The sequence below is a fragment of the Heterodontus francisci genome, chromosome 40, assembly GCF_036365525.1.
Source record: "Heterodontus francisci isolate sHetFra1 chromosome 40, sHetFra1.hap1, whole genome shotgun sequence".
NCBI lineage: Eukaryota > Metazoa > Chordata > Chondrichthyes > Heterodontiformes > Heterodontidae > Heterodontus > Heterodontus francisci.
In genome coordinates this window covers 11,836,504-11,855,660 of record NC_090410.1, presented here as the reverse complement: position 1 = coordinate 11,855,660, position 19,157 = coordinate 11,836,504, and the positions used below count along the sequence as shown (strand labels likewise).

The following is a 19,157-nucleotide window of genomic DNA, read 5'->3' as shown; positions in this document are numbered from 1 at the left end:
TTTGTGTGGGGTACGGTGTGAGCACAGTGCTCTTGTGTGTGTTAATGTGTGAGAACAGTGCTCTTGTGTGTGTTAATGTGTGAGCACAGTGCTCTTGTGTGCATTATTGTCTGAGCACAGTGTTCTTGTCTGGGGTAATGTGTGAGCGCAGTGCTCTTGCGTGGGGTAATGTGTGAGCACAGTGCTCTTGTGTGTGGTGATGTGTGAGCACAGTGCTCTTGTGTGTGTTAATCTGTGAGCGCAGTGCTCTTGTGTGTGTTAATCTGTGAGCACAGTGCTCTTGTGTGTGTTAATCTGTGAGCACAGTGCTCTTGTGTGTGTTAATCTGTGAGCACAGTGCTCTTGTGTGTGTTAATGTGTGAGCACAGTGCTCTTGTGTGTGTTAATGTGTGAGCACAGTGCTCTTGTGTGTGTTGATGTGTGAGCACAGTGCTCTTGTGTGTGTTAATGTGTGAGCACAGTGCTCTTGTGTGTGTTAATGTGTGAGCACAGTGCTCTTCTGTGTGTTAATGTGTGAGCACAGTGCTCTTCTGTGTGTTAATGTGTGAGCACAGTGCTCTTGTGTGTTTTAATGTGTGAGCACAGTTCTCTTGTGTGTGTTAATGTGTGAGCACAGTGCTCTTGTGTGTGTTAATGTGTGAGCACAGTGCTCTCCTGTGTGTTAATGTGCGAGCACAGTGCTCTTGTGTGAGTTAATGTGTGAGCACAGTGCTCTTTTGTGGGGTAATGTGTGAGCGCAGTGCTCTTGTGTGTGTTAATCTGTGAGCACAGTGCTCTTGTGTGTGTTAATGTGTGAGCACAGTGTTCTAGTGTGTGTTAATGTGTGAGCACAGTGCTCTTGTGTGGGGATGATGTGTGAGCACAGTGTTCTTGTGTGGGGTAATGTGTGAGCACAGTGCTCTTGTGTGGGGTAATGTGTGAGCACAGTGCTCTTGTGTGGGGTAATGTGTGTGCACAGTGCATTTGTGTGGGGTACGGTGTGAGCACAGTGCTCTTGTGTGGGGTAATGTGTGTGCACAGTGCTCTTGTGTGGGGTAAAGTGTGACGACAGTACTCTTGTGTGTGTGAACCTCTGAGAGCAGTGCTCTTGTGCGTGTTAATGTGTGAGCGCAGTGCTCTTGTGTGGGTTAATCTGTGAGCACAGTGCCCTTGTGTGGGGTCAAGAGTGAGCACAGTGCTCTTGTGTGTGTTAATGTGTGAGAACAGTGCTCTTGTGTGTGTTAATGTGTGTGAACAGTGGTCTTGTGTGGGTCAATGTGTGAGAACAGTGCTCTTGTGTGGGTCATTGTGTGAGCACAGTGCTCTTGTGTGATTTAATGTGTGAGCACAGTGCTCTTGTGTGATTTAATGTGTGAGCACAGTGCTCTTTTGTGGGGTAATGTGTGAGCGCAGTGCTCTTGTGTGTGTTAATGTGTGAGCACAATGCTCTTGTGTGTGTTACTGAGTGAGCACAGCGCCCTTATGAGGGGTGAAGTGTGAGCACAGTGCCCTTGTGTGTGGGGATGATGTGTGAGCACAGTGCTCTTGTGTTGGGTAAAGTGTAAGCACAGTGCTCTCGTGTGGGGATGATGTGTGAGCACAGTGTTCTTGTGTGTGTTAATGTGTGAGCACAGTGCTCTTGTGTGTGTTCATGTGTGAGCACAGTGCTCTTGTGTGTGTTCATGTGTGTGTTAATGTGTGAGCACAGTTCTCTTGTGTGGGGTAATGTGTGAGCACAGTGCTCTTGTGTGGGGTAATGTGTGTGCACAGTGCATTTGTGTGGGGTACGGTGTGAGCACAGTGCTCTTGTGTGTGTTAATGTGTGAGAACAGTGCTCTTGTGTGTGTTAATCTGTGAGCACAGTGCTCTTGTGTGTGTTAATGTATGAGCACAGTGCTCTTGTGTGTTTTAATGTGAGAGCGCAGTGCTCTTGTGTGCGTTATTGTCTGAGCACAGTGTTCTTGTCTGGGGTAATGTGTGAGCGCAGTGCTCTTGTGTGTGTTAATGTGTGAGCGCAGTGCTCTTGTGTGGGGTAATATGTGAGCACAGTGCTCTTGTGTGTGGTGATGTGTGAGCACAGTGCTCTTGTGTGTGTTAATCTGTGAGCGCAATGCTCTTGTGTGTGTTAATGTGTGAGCACAGTGCTCTTCTGTGTGTTAATGTGTGAGCACAGTGCTCTTTTGTGGGGTAATGTGTGAGCGCAGTGCTCTTGTGTGTGTTAATGTGTGAGCACAGTGCTCTTCTGTGTGTTAATCTGTGAGCACAGTGCTCTTGTGTGTGTTAATCTGTGAGCACAGTGCTCTTGTGTGTGTTAATCTGTGAGCACAGTGCTCTTGTGTGTGTTCATGTGTGAGCACAATGCTCTTGTGTGTGTTACTGAGTGAGCACAGTGCTCTTGTGTGTGTTGATGTGTGAGCACAGTGCTCTTGTGTGTGTTAATGTGTGAGCACAGTGCTCTTGTGTGTTTTAATCTGTGAGCACAGTGCTCTTGTGTGTGTTAATGTGTGAGCACAGTGCTCTTGTGTGTTTTAATGTGTGAGCACAGTTCTCTTTTGTGTGTTAATGTGTGAGCACAGTGCTCTTGTGTGTGTTAATGTGAGCACAGTGCACTTCTGTGTGTTAATGTGTGAGCACAGTGCTCTTGTGTGGGGTAATGTGTGAGCACAGTGCTCTTTTGTGGGGTAATGTGTGGGCGCAGTGCTCTTGTGTGTGTTAATGTGTGAGCACAATGCTCCTGTGTGTGTTACTGAGTGAGCACAGCGCCCTTATGAGGGGTGAAGTGTGAGCACAGTGCCCTTGTGTGTGGGGATGATGTGTGAGCACAGTGCTCTTGTGTTGGGTAAAGTGTAAGCACAGTGCTCTCATGTGGGGATGATGTGTGAGCACAGTGCTCTTGTGTGTGTTAAAGTGTGAGCACAGTGCTCTTTTGTGGGGTGATGTCTGAGCGCAGTGCTCTTGTGTGTGTTAATGTGTGAGCACAATGCTCCTGTGTGTGTTACTGAGTGAGCACAGCGCCCTTATGAGGGGTGAAGTGTGAGCACAGTGCCCTTGTGTGTGGGGATGATGTGTGAGCACAGTGCTCTTGTGTTGGGTAAAGTGTAAGCACAGTGCTCTCATGTGGGAATGATGTGTGAGCACAGTGCTCTTGTGTGTGTTAAAGTGTGAGCGCAGTGCTCCTGTGTGGGTTAATGTGTGAGCACAGTGTTCTTGTGTGTGTTAATGTGTGAGCACAGTGCTCTTGTGTGGGGGTGATGTGTGAGCACAGTGTTCTTGTGTGTGTTCATGTGTGAGCACAGTGCTCTTGTGTGGGGTAAATTGTAAGCACAGTGCTCTCGTGGGGGGGGATGTTATGTGAGCACAGTGCTCCCGTGGGTGTGGTAATGTGCAAGCACGGTGCTCTTGTGTTTGTTAATGTGTGAGCTCAGTGGTCTTGTGTCCAATAATTGTTGCAGGCTTCTCCTGACCCATGCTTTGCCCACATAGATATTTGTAGTCCTGGTTCGCACTGGTTTCAGGATGTGCCTGAACCACTGTGGTTGAATTTCATCTTTTGTGTTGCGCTGTTCGATGATTCATTCCTTTCTGACAAATCTGAACAGTCCTTCATGAGGCAAGCCCTCAGTTTCATTCTGTAATCTGAAACCTTCATTTCTGTTTTGTGACAGTTACAGGATTTAGAACCGGATATTTGTACACAATGGGAAGTTTCTAAAATACTCAAGTCATTAAACAATAAGAAGATTGCACTTAAGTACTCTTGACACTGATCCATTGTGTTTCTGTGTAAGATCGTTCTTATAAAGGAGCCTTATCTCCTGACTCATTCCCTCCATTTGCTCCAGTGAGTTTGACTCTGGCTGTTACTTTGCTTTTCACTCTTTCTGCAGTCTCTCTCTCTTTGCCCTTCTTGCTGATGAAACCGGTTACTTGGGGATGATTGGGGTTCCTGACTCCCTGATAGCCATGAGTACACACTGGCTGCACAGTGGTTGGCAGAGAGCCAACTGGTAGCAGGACGCTGACTATCTCGTAGGTATTGGTTATCACACAATGAATTTTTGTGTCAATGCCTCACTATGCCTTATCTCATTATCACTGTATGCCCTTGGCCCACACCTGTTACTGCACCTCACCACCCCCATCAATCATTAACTAAAACTTCCTGCTGAGAAAGTGAGAGCAAACAAGAATCTCTTCAACACAAAAACCCATTCACGAAAACACTCAAAAACCATACACTAATACACAGACCCATTCACTGATACATGCACCTATTCACCAAAATACGCAGACCCATTCACTGAAGTACGCACACATTCACTAAAATATGCAGACCTATTCACTAACACATAGACCCATTCACAGGGTTTGGCTCAGTCAGTTGATTGGATGTCTCAGGACTGTTTTTATGCCACTTTACAAGAATGTCTACCACAGGAAGCAGCCAAAGAATGCACCAGCAAATGGAACTGAGGCAGAGCCAAACATGCCACTATTTCACTGAGACTGACCTGTGAACCCTCGTGGATAAAATAGAGCACAGCAGAGACAGAGTGCTGGGAAACCTGTCAAAGGTGTCACTTGTGCCATGTAGAGGGAGTTTGTTCACTCCAGGATCAACACCAAGTTCCAACTCTTTCACTCCAGGATCAACACCGAATCACAGAACTGTTACGGTGCAGAAGGAGGCCATTTGGCCCATCATGTCTGCACTGGCTCTCCAACCCCACTCCCCCACCTTCTCCCCATAACCCTGCACATTCTTCCTTTTCAGATAACTGTCTAATTCCCTTTTGATTGCTTTGATTGAACCTGCCTCCACCACATTCTCAGGCAGTGTATTTCCAGACCTTAACCACTCGCTGTGTGAAAAAGTTTTCCCTCATGTCATTTTTGCTTCTGTTACCAATTAGTTTAAATCTGTGCCCTCTCGTTCTAGACCCTTTCACGAGCGGGAACAATTTCTCCCTGCCTGCTCTGCCCGGAGCCCTCATGATTCTGAATACTTCCGTCAATTCTCCAGTCAGCCTTCTCTTCTCCAAGGAAAATAGTCCCAACTTCTCCAATCTATCTTCATAACTGAAGTTCCTCATCCCTGCAACCATTCTCTTGAATCTTTTCTACACTCTCTCCAATGTCATCACATCTTTCCTGAGGTGCGGTGCCCAGAACTTGTCGCAATACTCCAGCTGAGGCCTAACTAGAGTCTTATACAAGTTTAACATAACACCGTGTGGCAGCTCTCTTTCACTCCAGGATCAACACCGAGTGCCAACTCTCTCTAACTCTGGAATCAACACCGAGCGCCAGCTCTCTCTAACTCCGGGATCAACACTGAGCGCCAACTCTCTGTCACTCCGGGATCAACACCGAGCGCCAACTCTCTCTCACTCTGGGATCAACATCGAGCGCCAGCTCTCTCTAACTCCGGGATCAACACCGAGCGCCAACTCTTTCTCACTCCGGAATCAACACCGAGCGCCAGCTCTCTCTCACTCCGGGATCATCACCGAGCGCCAGCTCTCTCTCACTCTGGGATCAACATCGAGCGCCAGCTCTCTCTCACTCTGGGATCAACATCGAGCGCTAGCTCTCTCTCACTCTGGGATCAACATCGAGCGCCAGCTCTCTCTCACTCCGGGATCAACAGCGAGCGCCAACTCTCTCTCACTCCGGGATCAACACCGAGCGCCAACTCTCTCTCACTCTGGGATCAACATCGAGCGCCAACTCTCTCTCACTCTGGGATCAACACCGAGCGCCAGCTCTCTCTCGCTCCTGGATCAACACCGAGCGCCAGCTCTCTCTCGCTCCTGGATCAACACCGAGCGCCAACTCTCTCTCACTCCGGGATCAACATCGAGCGCCAGCTCTCTCTCACTCTGGGATCAACATCGAGCGCCAACTCTCTCTCCGGGATCAACACCGAGTGCCAGCTCTCTCTCACTCCGGGATCAACATCGAGCACCAACCCTCTCTCACTTTGGGATCAACATCGAGCGCCAGCTCTCTCTCACTCTCGGATCAACACCGAGCGCCAGCTCTCTCTCACTCTCGGATCAACACCGAGCGCCAGCTCTCTCTCACTCTGGGATCAACATCGAGCACCAACCCTCTCTCACTTTGGGATCAACATCGAGCGCCAGCTCTCTCTCACTCTCGGATCAACACCGAGCGCCAGCTCTCTCTCACTCTCGGATCAACACCGAGCGCCAGCTCTCTCTCACTCTGGGATCAACATCGAGCACCAGCTCTCTCTCACTCTGGGATCAACATCGAGCGCCAGCTCTCTCTCACTCCGGGATCAACATCGAGCGCCAACTCTCTCTCACTCTGGGATCAACATCGAGCGCCAGCTCTCTCTCACTCTGGGATCAACATCGAGCGCCAACTCTCTCTCACTCTGGGATCAACATCGAGCGCCAGCTCTCTCTCACTCCAGGATCAACATCGAGTGCCAGCTCTCTCTCACTCCGGGATCATCATCGAGCGGCAGCTCTCTCTCACTCCGGGATCAACATCGAGCACCAGCTCTCTCTCACTCTGGGATCAACATCGAGCGCCAGCTCTCTCTCACTCTGGGATCAACATCGAGCGCCAACTCTCTCTCACTCTGGGATCAACATCGAGCGCCAGCTCTCTCTCACTCTGGGATCAACATCGAGCGCCAACTCTCTCTCACTCTGGGATCAACATCGAGCGCCAGCTCTCTCTCACTCCAGGATCAACATCGAGTGCCAGCTCTCTCTCACTCCGGGATCATCATCGAGCGCCAGCTCTCTCTCACTCCGGGATCAACATCGAGCGCCAGCTCTCTCTCACTCCGGGATCAACACCGAGCGCCAGCTCTCTCTCGCTCCTGGATCAACACCAAGCGCCAGCTCTCTCTCACTCCAGATCTTCAGACCAGTGATGGGAAAAATTTAATAATATGACCAGGACAGGCAAGATAATGCACTCTTCCTTTTCTTCCCTGGGAACCAGTGCACTCTTCACCATATAAAAGACACTGCTTTAGAATTTGCTGGCCCTTCACAATATATTCTGTTAAAGCAGGATGGAGCATTAGCCTACAGATGGTGAGCCATCTCCCTTACCAACACTTACCAGCTTGCGCAGCCCTAAACCCCCATCCTCCACTTTAACAGGGTGATACTGTCTCATCTTTTACTTTCCATACTGCTCCTCAAATTGCTGGCTTTCCTCTCATTGACTCTACTTGCAGGAAACGAGCAAAGCAAGCAGTAGTTGAAATATTTTGCTTGCGCAGATGGTCGTTGGTATATAGAATACCCGACCAGAAACAGTGAGGGAAGCAGAATCCAGAACAACTTTAAACAGGGAAATGGATACATATTGAAAAAATAATACTTTGGTGAAAGAGCAGGGGAATAGGACTGAGTGAAGAGCTCTTGTAGACAGAGGGCTGTATGGCCACCTGTGTAATAAAATTCTGCAGTTCCTTCTCAAGATAAAAGGTTGAGGGGGTGATCTATTCAATGTATTTAATATGTTAAAAGGTTTCGTTAAAGGGGTAGATACAGGGAAACTATTTCTATTGATGGGCGCATCAAGAATGAGGAGACAATCTTAAAATTTGAGCTCGGACATTTAGGAGGGAAATCATGAAGCACTTTTCCCACACAATGGGGTTGTAGGAATCTGGAATTCTCTCTTCCCAAAAGGCCATGAATTCTGGGACAGTTGCAGCTTTGAAGACTGTGATTGATAGATTTTTGTTAGGTAAGGGGTGTCCAGGGTTCTGAAGCAATTTTGGGTAAATGGAATTGAAATGCAGATCAGCCATGATATAACTGAATATTAGAGCACACTAGAGGGGCTGAATGGCCTCCTCCTGTTCTTATGGTAACAGATCTTGGTGTTCGGATTTAGGATTTATCTAGCTGGACTATACAGGATAAAGGTTTTAATTTCCTCTGATTGAAGCAGCACACAAAGGAATTTAACATGAGCAGGTTGATCAGTGGCCATCATAGGCAAGGAAACCCTTGAATGTAAAACTATTCAAAGGGATTATTACAGAAGGGATATGGGTGACAGCAGGTTCTGAGAAACTGCAAACAAGGACAATGAATATTCCGCAGTCGATAGATACACCTCCAGGATCTAACTAATATGCAAATACAATCCACAAAATTAGCAAACAATCGCTGAATATTAGCATGTGCTCACAACACATGCACCTGTGCGGGAAACTGTAATGCAGGAAATCCTAAACCAGAATGGATTAAGAGTTCTGAGGGTGGGTTAGAGTGTGAGTTAGGATCTATAACCCCATTTTAATGTGGATTAGGATCTAGAAACCTATTTTAGTGTGGGTTAGCATTTAGAACCCTATTTTACTGTGGGTTAGGGTCTAGAAAATCCTATGGCAGTGTGGAGTAGGGTCTAGAATATTTAGCAGTGTGGGTTTGGGTCTAGAACACTATGTCAGCAGGGGATAGGGTCTATAACCTCATGACAGCATGGGTTAGGATTAAGATTGTGAACACTATGACACTGGTTTAGGATCTAGAACCCTATTTTAGTGCAGTTTGGGGTCTAGAACTACATCACAAGGGTTCAGGTCTAGAACCCCATGTTGGTGAGAGTTAGAATCTAGAACACCATGTCAATATGGGTTACTTTAATATCCCACCTCACCTAAATCCACTCTCCTTCTCACTCGCCATACCCAACCCAGCTTAGCCCCACTCTCCGTGTTACTCCCCATACCATTTGATAACCCACCCAGTCTAATCCCAATCTTTTGCTCACTCCCCATATTCTTTTAATATTCCATCTAGTCTAATCCTGCTCTCCTGCTCACTCCCCAAACCCTTTAATACCCAACCCAGTCAAACCCCACTCTCCTCACTCTCCATACCCTTGAATATTCCTCTTTTACAAACGAATTCCTTTTTTAAATAACTCATGGACTCTGCTTCAACAACAGTTTGTGGCTGAGAATTACACATTATAACGCCCTCAGTGTAAGGACATTTTCCCAACTTTGCCTACATTTCTTTTTCTGAGCATTCAAAATTCATATCTTGATGACTACTGCAAACAAGCTCTCAAATATTTACCTTATCAGTAGGCTTTGCAGTCTTCAAGACCTCTATCTGTGTGAGGCGCTTTTTGGAACATTGCCTACAGGTTTGGGTGGACTCAATATATTGAAGTTGATTCAGGAACAGAGACTTGAGGTGAGTAAAACCTTAAAACCTACTGCTTTGACCAAGCTTTTAGTCACCTGTCCTTAAAGCTCTATATGTGGCCCCAAGTCCAAGTTTCTTTCATAAAGCTTCTGTGAAGCACCTTGAGACGTTTTACTATATTAAAGGTGCTATATAAATGCAAGTTGTTGTTCATTCTGAGAGCTGTGGTCATAGTGTTTTAAAGAAAGACTCAGACAGAACTGGTTAGGAGAGATTACACCAACTGGGGTCGTATTCCCTGGAATTTAGAAGGTTAAGGTGTGATTTGATCAAAGTTTTCAAGATATTAAGGGGAACTGACAGGGGAGATAGCAACTATTTCCACTGGTTGGAGAGCCTAGGACTAGGGGACATAGCCTGAAAATTACAGCCAGGCTCTTCAGGAGTGAAGTTAGAAAATATTTCTACATGCAAAGGGTGGTAGAAATTTGGAGTTCTTTTCCACAAACGGCAGTTGATGCTGAGTCAATTGTTAATTTTAAATGTGACATTGATAGACTTTGGTAAACCAAAGATATTAAAGGATACAGGGCAAAGAGGGGTATGTGGAGTTTGGTCACACACCAGGCATGATCACATTGAATGGCAGAAGAGGCTCGAGGGACTGAAAGGCCTCCTCCTGTTCCTGTGTTCTCATTGCAGGGAAGGAGATTGATAGGGAGAGAATGTGTAAAACGCCAAGAGGAATGGACAGTTACAGATGCGAGCTAGGCATTTAACCGGGAGAATGTGTACAGAAACAGAGGCAACAGGTCAATGATCGAGCAAGATTGTAAATTTCCATTCAGATTGGTGGTTACATATCAGAAAATGTTGTTACTATGATGTTGGCCAATTGCATCATAAAACAAGCTGACTGTGTACTTACTTAGGAATGGGACTGAAGTTTTCAGGGGAAACAGGATACAATACAACCAGCCCAACCAATTTGTTGGCATCAGGGAGTTCTGATTATAATGGTACATTTAACAGAGAATAAATCTAAATGAGCCCTGTCCCCATGAGGCTAGGGTCCTATTGCCTCGACGCTGAATGACACCCTGCGATTATTTGAACAGGCACTGTGAGCAGCAGCTTGAGAGTTAAGCATTCCCGTTGTAGTAGTTCACTGCAGGAGGTGGTGGACAGGCAGTTTTATTCAGCATGTTGTTTGCTCGCAGACAGCTGGGTCCCTCAATCACTGAGCAGCAAGGTGCGGCCAGGCACCTGCCTTTCTACCTTCTGATTGCGTTGCCATAGTTTCTGCAACTCTGAAGCTTGTCACTAGTCCCATTCTCTATGTTCAGAGCTGTCACTCCCTATGTACAAGGCATACGGAGTAATGTATTTGGGTGCATGCTTGTCTGTGTTCACCATTTTGTACTACTGTGATACATAACAACAACTTGCATTTGTATAGTGCCTTTAACATAGTCAAATATCCCAAAGCGCTTCACAGAAGTGTAATTCGACAACAAGTGACACGGAGCCACATAAGGGTTACAGGTGACCGAAAGCGGGGCCAAAAGAGGTAGGTTTTAGGGAAGAGAGGGAGGTAGAGAGGCTTAGGGAGGGATTTTCAGAGCTTAGGGCCTAGGCTGCTGAAGGCACTACCACCAATGGTGGAGTGAAGGAGGTGGAAGATAAACAGGAGGTCAGAACTGGAGGAATACAGAATTCTCGGAGGGTTGTAGAGCTGGAGGAGATTATAGGGATAAGGTAGGGGGGAGGCCATGGAGAGATTTGAACGCAAAGGTGAGAATTTTAAAATTGAGGTGTTAATGGACGGAGCCAATGTAGGTCGGCAAGCACAGGGGTGTCTTAGAGTCATCACAGCACAGAAGGAGGCTGTTCGGCCCATCAGGTCCATGCCAGCTCTCTAGTGCAATCCAATCATAGGAACAGGAGTAGGTGATTCAGCCCTTCAAGCCTGCTCTGCCAATTTAGTTTAAATCCTCTCCAACCACACTAATGAACCTCCCCATGAGGACATTTGTCCCTGTCCTGTTGAGGTGCAACCCTTTTGAATATGTGCTTCCTGCCCCAGAACTGAATCCAATGTCCCAAGAATCTGAAGCCCTCCCTCCTGCACTCGCCTCGAGCCACACATTGATCCTCCCGATCTTTCTATTTCTACTGTCGCTAGTACGTGGCACTGGGTGTAATCCAGAGGTTACTACCTTCGAGGTTCTACTTTTTAACTTCCTCCCTCGGTCCTGAAAATCTGACTGTAGGACCTCAATACCTGCTTTTGCTATGTCATTGATACTGACGTGTACCACAACCTCTGGCTCACTCCCTTCCACCTGCAGACTATTCTGTACCATCTCCATGAAGTCCTATACCCTGGCACCAGGGATACAACACACCATGCGGGACTTATGATGACAGATACAGAAATGCTTGTCTGTTGCCCCAACTATGGAATCTCTTATAATGACTGCTTTGGTACTCTTTGTTGTTTGCTCCTGCGCAGTCCCTTGCCCATTGGTGCCATGGTCTGGACTGCACTTCTTCAAGGTATCCTCACTCCCAGCTGTCTCCAGTGCTGAGTACCAGCTTGAGAATGACACACACCCCAAAGACTCCTGCATCTCCTGCCTCTTCTCTTTCGTATGGCCCATCCACTATCCTGAACCCTTAAGTGACCACCTCCTGGAATGTATGATTAAGGAAACTCTCATCCTCCCTGATGCTCCACAGTGACTCCAGCTACTCCCCAAGCTTGGAAATCCTGAGCTCGAGCTCAAGCAGTTGGAGATACTTCCTACACACATGGTTCCCCGAGGTACATGATGTGTCCTGCTGGGTGCTTGGTGAACAGAGCTTGTCGTGAGTTAGGATATATGCGGCAGTGTTTTGAATGAACTCAAGTTTATGGAAGATGGGAAGCCAGGCAAGAGAATATTGGAACGGTCATGTCTAGCGGTAACCAACGCATGGATGAGGGTTTCACTGATCTGATATGAGTTGCTGGGAATTCCGATTGAATCTGAATTGATTCTGGAGGAAATTTTGGAAATCACTTCAAGGCTAATGCATTAATAGAAAGACCAAAATTGTTCTGGCACAGATGATGCACAAGCGAGGGTCACTGAGCTAAACATTCATGATACCCATTGTGTCCTACTGCATGATTTCTGTATCTGTGCCAACTCTATTGTTTATTAGTAGATACTTCACTCCACTGTGTCTCCCTAACATATGGTCTCTAAGACTGCAGTTCAAAACAATGTTATTGGTGTGGGGGACGACTGTCTGCCTATAACATTGTTAATTATCAGTTAATGATGTTGGGCCAATATCTGGCTTGGACTGGAGCCGAATCGGATAAGTACCGACTGCTACAGTCGAATAGTCTGCAGACCGTTGCTGTGGAATGGAAGAGGAGGGGAGTGAGGCGCCATTCCTGCATTTTTGTTCTATCGCCTGCAGCAGTCAAGGAGATACTTCCCGATTTGCTTCCGCTGCCTGGGAAGACTGATGGGATTATGGAAACAACAGCACAGAACAGGGCCACTTGGCCTATCACTGCTAGATTTTTAACTGGAGTTTTCTACTCTAAACACATCTCCCTGTCCTTTTCCCTGTATCCATTCACATTCTTCCTTTTCAGATCCTTATTCAATTCCCTTTTAGACAATATGACAGTCTCTGTCTCAATAGCACCTTGTGGTAAAGCATTCCATTTTCTAATTCTCCGCCTTGTATGAAAATATGCCTCCTCACTTCCTTTTTAGTCCTTTTATGCCTTGATCATGTTCCTAATTCAATCGCAGTAGAAAGAATCTTTCACTATATTTCCTCCCATCTGCTTCCTATATTAATCCAGCCATTGAGAATGCCACTAGTTCCATGTGTTACTGTACTGAATGGTGTGAATGTGGAACTCGCTGCCACATCAAGTGGTTGAGACGAACAGTATAGATGCATTTAAAGGGAAGCCTAGATAAACACATGAGGGAGAAAGGAATAGAAGGATATGCCGATAGGGTGACATGTCATAGGGTGGGAGGAGGCTCATGTAGAGAATAAACAACAGCATGGAGTGAATGGCCTATTTCTGTGCTGTAAAATTCTGTGCAATTCAATGTAACTATCCCCTTTTGAAATCTTTAGATGTGGAAGGTGATTGAAGTGAAAGTTCAGTGTAATGGCAGTTGCTGCATCCATTCTGTCCACTGATTAAGTCACAATCCTCAGCACTGGTGCACTTTAGAACAATGCCTGTCTGTCACCAGAGGGGCACGGACTGAAATACGGCCTGGAGACGACCAAATAAAACAATCCCCAACATGGAGGAACAATGGCCACCTGTCAGCCCACTAGCAGGTTTTGAAATATGGTCAGTGGCCTCTAACGCAATCAGTGGTGCATACTCCAGTACAGGAGAACAATCGCATCCTTCACCCCAAGACCAACTGATAGACTACAGCACGAGAGCATCATTGATGGACTTCCAACGTGCAGCAACAAAGAGGCCATCATCCCCTAGTAACATGTTCTAAATATGGTCGATAGACTGTAAATGTTTGACCAAATTGGGCCCCATTTTCTTCCCTGCCTTTGATAGTATTCTAAAATGTGATTGATACTCAATGTTTTTTTTCAGGTGAATATTGCTTTTGCTTTAGAATCAAAATCACAAAGATAAAGCCAGGTGAGGGAGGAGGACATTCAGTCCATCTACCTCAACCTTCGATAAAGTCCCCTATCACAGAATCTGTCTCTTGAATGTTTCAATGTTTTTTGCCTTCATTTCCCACTCCACTTTCCCCACCCTGGGGGCCATTCTGAGTATAGATCACTGTCTGAAATGCCCCAAGGACATCAGTCCTGACGCAACAAAAGGAAATACATCATATGATGTAGTTTGAGCTCTAGCAAGGGACAGCTGTGCGTCCCTGGTGTAAACATAAAAGGCTGTTTCAGTAATGAAATCAAGTTAAGAGTGATCAACTGCATAACCAAACTGGTCTAACAGGAAACTGGAATTATATATTGAAAAAAAATTTCCTGATTGCTCCTTGGCATTGTCCGGGCTGATCCCTGCCCCCAGGCTCAATCGAGGCGTCAAAGTAACTAATTCTGGTGCTCTGCACGATATTTAAATGGGGTTCAGTCTGGGCAGTGGGGTATGGTCAGGGGTGCAGCCAAGGGGAAGATGGAAGTTTGGCCCCTCTGGCCATTTGCTGGTGTTGCAGAAGACAGGATATTAACCTCCTCTTGTACCTCAGTCAGTTTCCACTGTCCATTGCCAACCTGCAATGACTGGACATGGTCAGTCTTGAGTCTACCATCACTTCAATAGGTTTCTTTCAGCCTCCACCCCCCCCCCCCCCCCCACCCCCCACCATTCCAGCACTTATCTGTACTGGATTCCATTTGCCCACCTGCAAATATTGTCTGGGTCTTTCTGTATATCCTTGACTGCTTCGTGACACTTTACAATATCCTCTTCACCACCCTCCTCCACTCTAATACCATCATGACCAACATACACTGTGTTCCTGAATCTATATCATTTATGTAGATCAGAAAGATTAGGAGCCCCTAGCACTAATATGAACACATTTCCTCACCTGAATTCACAGTTCTAACTAGTAACTGAAGATTCCTCTCTCAACCCATTCCTTATCCATATCTAAGTTTTACCTAAGATACTCACTATCTCTGAAAGCAGCCTTTCGTGTGGAACTTTATTATAGGCTTTCTAGAAGTGTGAACTAAAGAAAAGAACTTGAATTTATACAGCGATTTTCACAACCTCAGGATGTCCCAAAGGACTTTACAACAAATGAACTGCTTTTGAATTGTTGTCACTCTTGTCATATAGGAAACCCAGCAGCTAAATTACACACAGCAAGATCCTACAAATAGCAATATGATCATGACTGTTTTAGTGCTTTTTGGTTGAGTTCTACATTATTGGCCAGGATACTGGAGAGAACTCTGCTGCTCTTCTTCGACACAGTGCCATGGAATCTTTTACGTCCCCCTGAGAGGGCAGACGGGGCCTCAGTTTAATGCCTTATCTGAAAGATGGCCCCTCCAACAGTGTAATGCTCTTTCAGTACTGCTTTGCAGGTGCAATGGGGAGGATTGTCCTCTTCACTGGCTGTGCTGTAATCTGGAAGGACAGATTGCATGCAATTTACAGAAACTGTCCGATAATATATTGAAAATGGGGCTGGCTTAGATCAATGTCTCGACATCATCTACATCTTCATCTCTCCATCTTTGGCCTCCTTGTCTCGGGAGACAATGGGTAAGCGCCTGGAGTGGCTATAAAGGCCAATTCTAGAGTGACAGGCTCTTCCACAGGTGCTGCAGAAAAATTTGATTGTCGGGGCTGTTACACAGTTGGCTCTCCCCTTGCGCTTTTGTCTTTTTTCCTGCCAACTGCTAAGTCTCTTCGACTCGCCACACTTTAGCCCCGCCTTAATGACTGCCCGCCAGCTCTGGCGAACGCTGGCAACTGACTCCCACTACTTGTGATCAATGTCACAGGACTTCATGTCACGTTTGCAGACGTCTTTGAAGCGGAGACATGGACGGCCGGTGGATCTGATACCAGTGGCGAGCTCGCTGTACAATGTATCTTTGGGGATCCTGCCATCTTCCATGCGGCTCACATGGCCAAGCCATCTCAAGCGCCGCTGATTCAGTAGTGTGTATAAGCTGGGGATGTTGGCCGCCTCGAGGACTTCTGTGTTGGAGATACGGTCCTGCCACCTGATGCCAAGTATTCTCCGGAGGCAGCGAAGATGGAATGAATTGAGACGTCGCTCTTGGCTGACATACGTTGTCCAGGCCTCGCTGCCATAGAGCAAGGTACTGAGGACACAGGCTTGATACACTCGGACCTTTGTGTTCCGTGTCAGTGCGCCATTTTCCCACACTCTCTTGGCCAATCTGGACATAGCAGTGGAAGCCTTTCCCATGCGCTTGTTGATTTCTGTATCTAGAGACGGGTTACTGGTGATAGTTGAGCCTAGGTAGGTGAACTCTTGAACCACTTCCAGAGCGTGGTCGCCAATGTTGATGTCTCGACAATGAAGGTGAAAATCTACCCTCCATCTACACCCCCTCCCCCCATCCAGATCCGAGGATTCTCCAACATCCTCTTGGAATGTCACTTTCTAAAAGGTCAAGAGGTTGGTTAGTCAGATTCTTGTTCAATAAATTGTGGACGGCCATTTATTTGCATATTTGCAGGTGGCCATTTAATAGGTTATTTTCACACAGGTTCTTGGTCCTAATGATCACTTCCATCATTTTGCCGGTTACTGTTCGCTATTGTCTTTCTTTAAAATAGGCACCTTTTTGTCTTGTTGCAAACCCAGTGAGACCTCCACTTTGCCAACCTGGCAAAATTTCCCTAGCCAGAGTTGGCATTCTTAGGCGATAGCATGTATTCTGGAGTCTTGTTGGTTTTGAACCATCAGCCATGATCAAATTGAATGGCAGAACAGGCTTGAGGGGACGAATAGCCTCCTCCTGTTCCCATGTTCTGGCTAGAATATAATGTATGTCAAGACTATTACTCTTCTAAAGATGATCTTCAGTCTGTGCCCATTGTTGTCAACTCCCCAAAAAATGGAAACAACTTTTCAATATTTACCTCCTGAAACCTTGCTAATTTTATTAGTATCCCCCCCCCCCCCCCCACCACCCCCCCCACCCCCCCGCCACTGTTCCAGTGTAAAAGACAACTTCTCATTCCTGGGTTCAGACTAGTGAATCTTCGATGTCCCTTTCAGTTTTCTCCATTCCACCATGAACCATTCTGTGGCTGAAAGGGTTAAATCACAAGGACACGTTGCATAGACTAAGCTTGTATTCCCTTGAATATCGAAGATTGAGGAGTGATCTGATTGAGGTGTTTAAGATGATTAAAGGATTTGGTATGGCGGGGGAATCCGGAACAAGGGGAGATAACCTTAAAATTCAAGTTAGGTCATTCAGGGTGATGTAACAAAGCACTTCTTCACACAAAGGGTAATGGAAATCTGGAACGCTTCCCCTGTCTAAAAAGCTGTTGAAACTGGAAGGGAGCAATTGAAAATTTCAAAACTGGGATTGATAGATTTTTGTTGGGTAAGGGTATTAAGGGTTATAGACCCAAGACAGCTAGATGGAGTTAAGATAGAAATCAGCCAAGATCTATTTGAATGGTGGAACAGGATCAAGGTGCTGAATGACCTCCTCCTGTACCTATTCCCAGTCAATGCAATCAGATGTAGAGTGAAGTTCCCTCTACTTTTGTTCCAGCAACAGGCCTCAACCAAAACTTCAGGTGAGCTACTACTGCACCAAACCATCCTTTGTGTGAGAACTGCGGAGTATCGCAATAGGAATGATTCTATTCTCCACCTTTAGGCATCAGTACAGCTAGAAGAGAGAGAAAACATTCATCCTGTCAGTCTGAGCTGCATGCAAATCCAGTTCCCAGAAGTGAAAGGCCAGTGTCTGACCTGCTGCACCAACTCAGGTATGGTAGCATAATGGTAATGTTATTGGGTTCGTAAGCTAGTAGGACTGGGCTAATGATCCAAGGATATGAGATCAAATCACACCATGGCAACTAGGGAAATTCAATTCAACAAATACATTTGGAATAAAATGCTCGTGATGGTCATGAAGCTACCAGATTGTTGTTTAAAAAGCCTATCTGGTTCACTGGTGCTCCTTCAGGGAAGGAAATCTGCTGTCCTACCTGTGACTCCAGACATGTGGTTGACTCTTAAATGCCCTCTAAAATGGTCTAGCAAGCCACTCAGTTTAAGAGCAATTAAGGATGGGCAACAAATGCTGGCCTTGCCAGTGATGCCCATGTTGTGTATAATGAAGGGAACTGTTCCCCTGGCCTTAGTTCATGGAGAATAAGCAGAGAGCTATACAGATCTTGTGGAGCAGTGAAGACTCTGTTGAACCCCTTGTGCAGCCCAAACTGCACACTGTCCAGGAAATGAATAATCAATCAGAACTGAAAAACTGTCTCACCCACCACTTAATCATTAACCTCAGACTCCCTGCCAAAAGTACCCACACTCATTTCAATAAGCTGGTGTTTGTTACTGAATAAAATATGAAAAATATCATTTATAGTCTGGTGAGCAGGATGTAAATGTATTTAAATTACTATCCGCACTCCGACGTTCCATTTACTTCATATAAAAGCTCTATATGGCTTTTATATTCTGCTGTGAGAGTATAAGCTTTCGGCAATATTGGTATTGCTACGATTAACTTTATTTCTTTAAGTGTGTTAGGATGATATGCTGTACTGAAAACACACTGTTATCGAGCCCAGTTCTGACAAAAAGTCACTGGCCTGAAATGTTAACCCTTGTTTCTCTCTACATGGATGCTGCCTGGCCTGCTGAGTATCTCCAGGTTATCTATTTATATTCTAGTTATTTACCAGTTTTCTCTCCTCAACGGGATACAGGTTACACAGAATCTGTTTCTCACTGTGGTATGGGTTCCATGGGTATTTACTCTCACTGGGGTATGGGTTCCATGGATATTTACTCTCACTGGGGTATGGGTTCCACAGGCATTGATTCTCACTGCAATTTGGGTTCCATGAGCATTCACTTTCCCTGGAATATGGGTTCCATAATCACTCAATCTCCCTGGAGTATGGGTTCCATAGGTGCTGATTCTCACTGGGGTACAGTTCCACAAACACTGACTCGCTGAGGTACAGGTTCCAAAGGCACTGACTCTCTCAAGGGTATGGATTCCACAGGCACTCCTTCTCCCCAGACTATGCGTTCCAGAGGCAATGACTCTCCCTGGGCCACTGGTACCACAGGCACTCACTCTCCAAGGGGTATACGTTCCACTGGCACTAACTCTCACCCGGGCACTGAGTCACAGAATCACAGAATAATACAGTGCAGAAGAGACCCTTCGGCCCATCGAGTCTGCACCGATGCATGAAAGACACCTGACCTGTCTACCTAATCC

At 46.2% G+C, this 19,157-nt stretch overlaps 1 protein-coding gene across 1 annotated transcript in view; it reads left to right on the top strand.

The window, feature by feature from the left end:
- Positions 1-17,582, top strand: part of rsph4a (radial spoke head component 4A) — a 74,227-nt gene extending 56,645 nt beyond the window's left edge. The window contains exon 7 of the transcript XR_010969810.1: positions 17,562-17,582. The gene's annotated coding sequence lies outside the window, so the exon portion shown is untranslated. The remainder of the gene's footprint in view (positions 1-17,561) is intronic.
- The last annotated feature ends 1,575 nt before the right edge of the window (positions 17,583-19,157 follow it).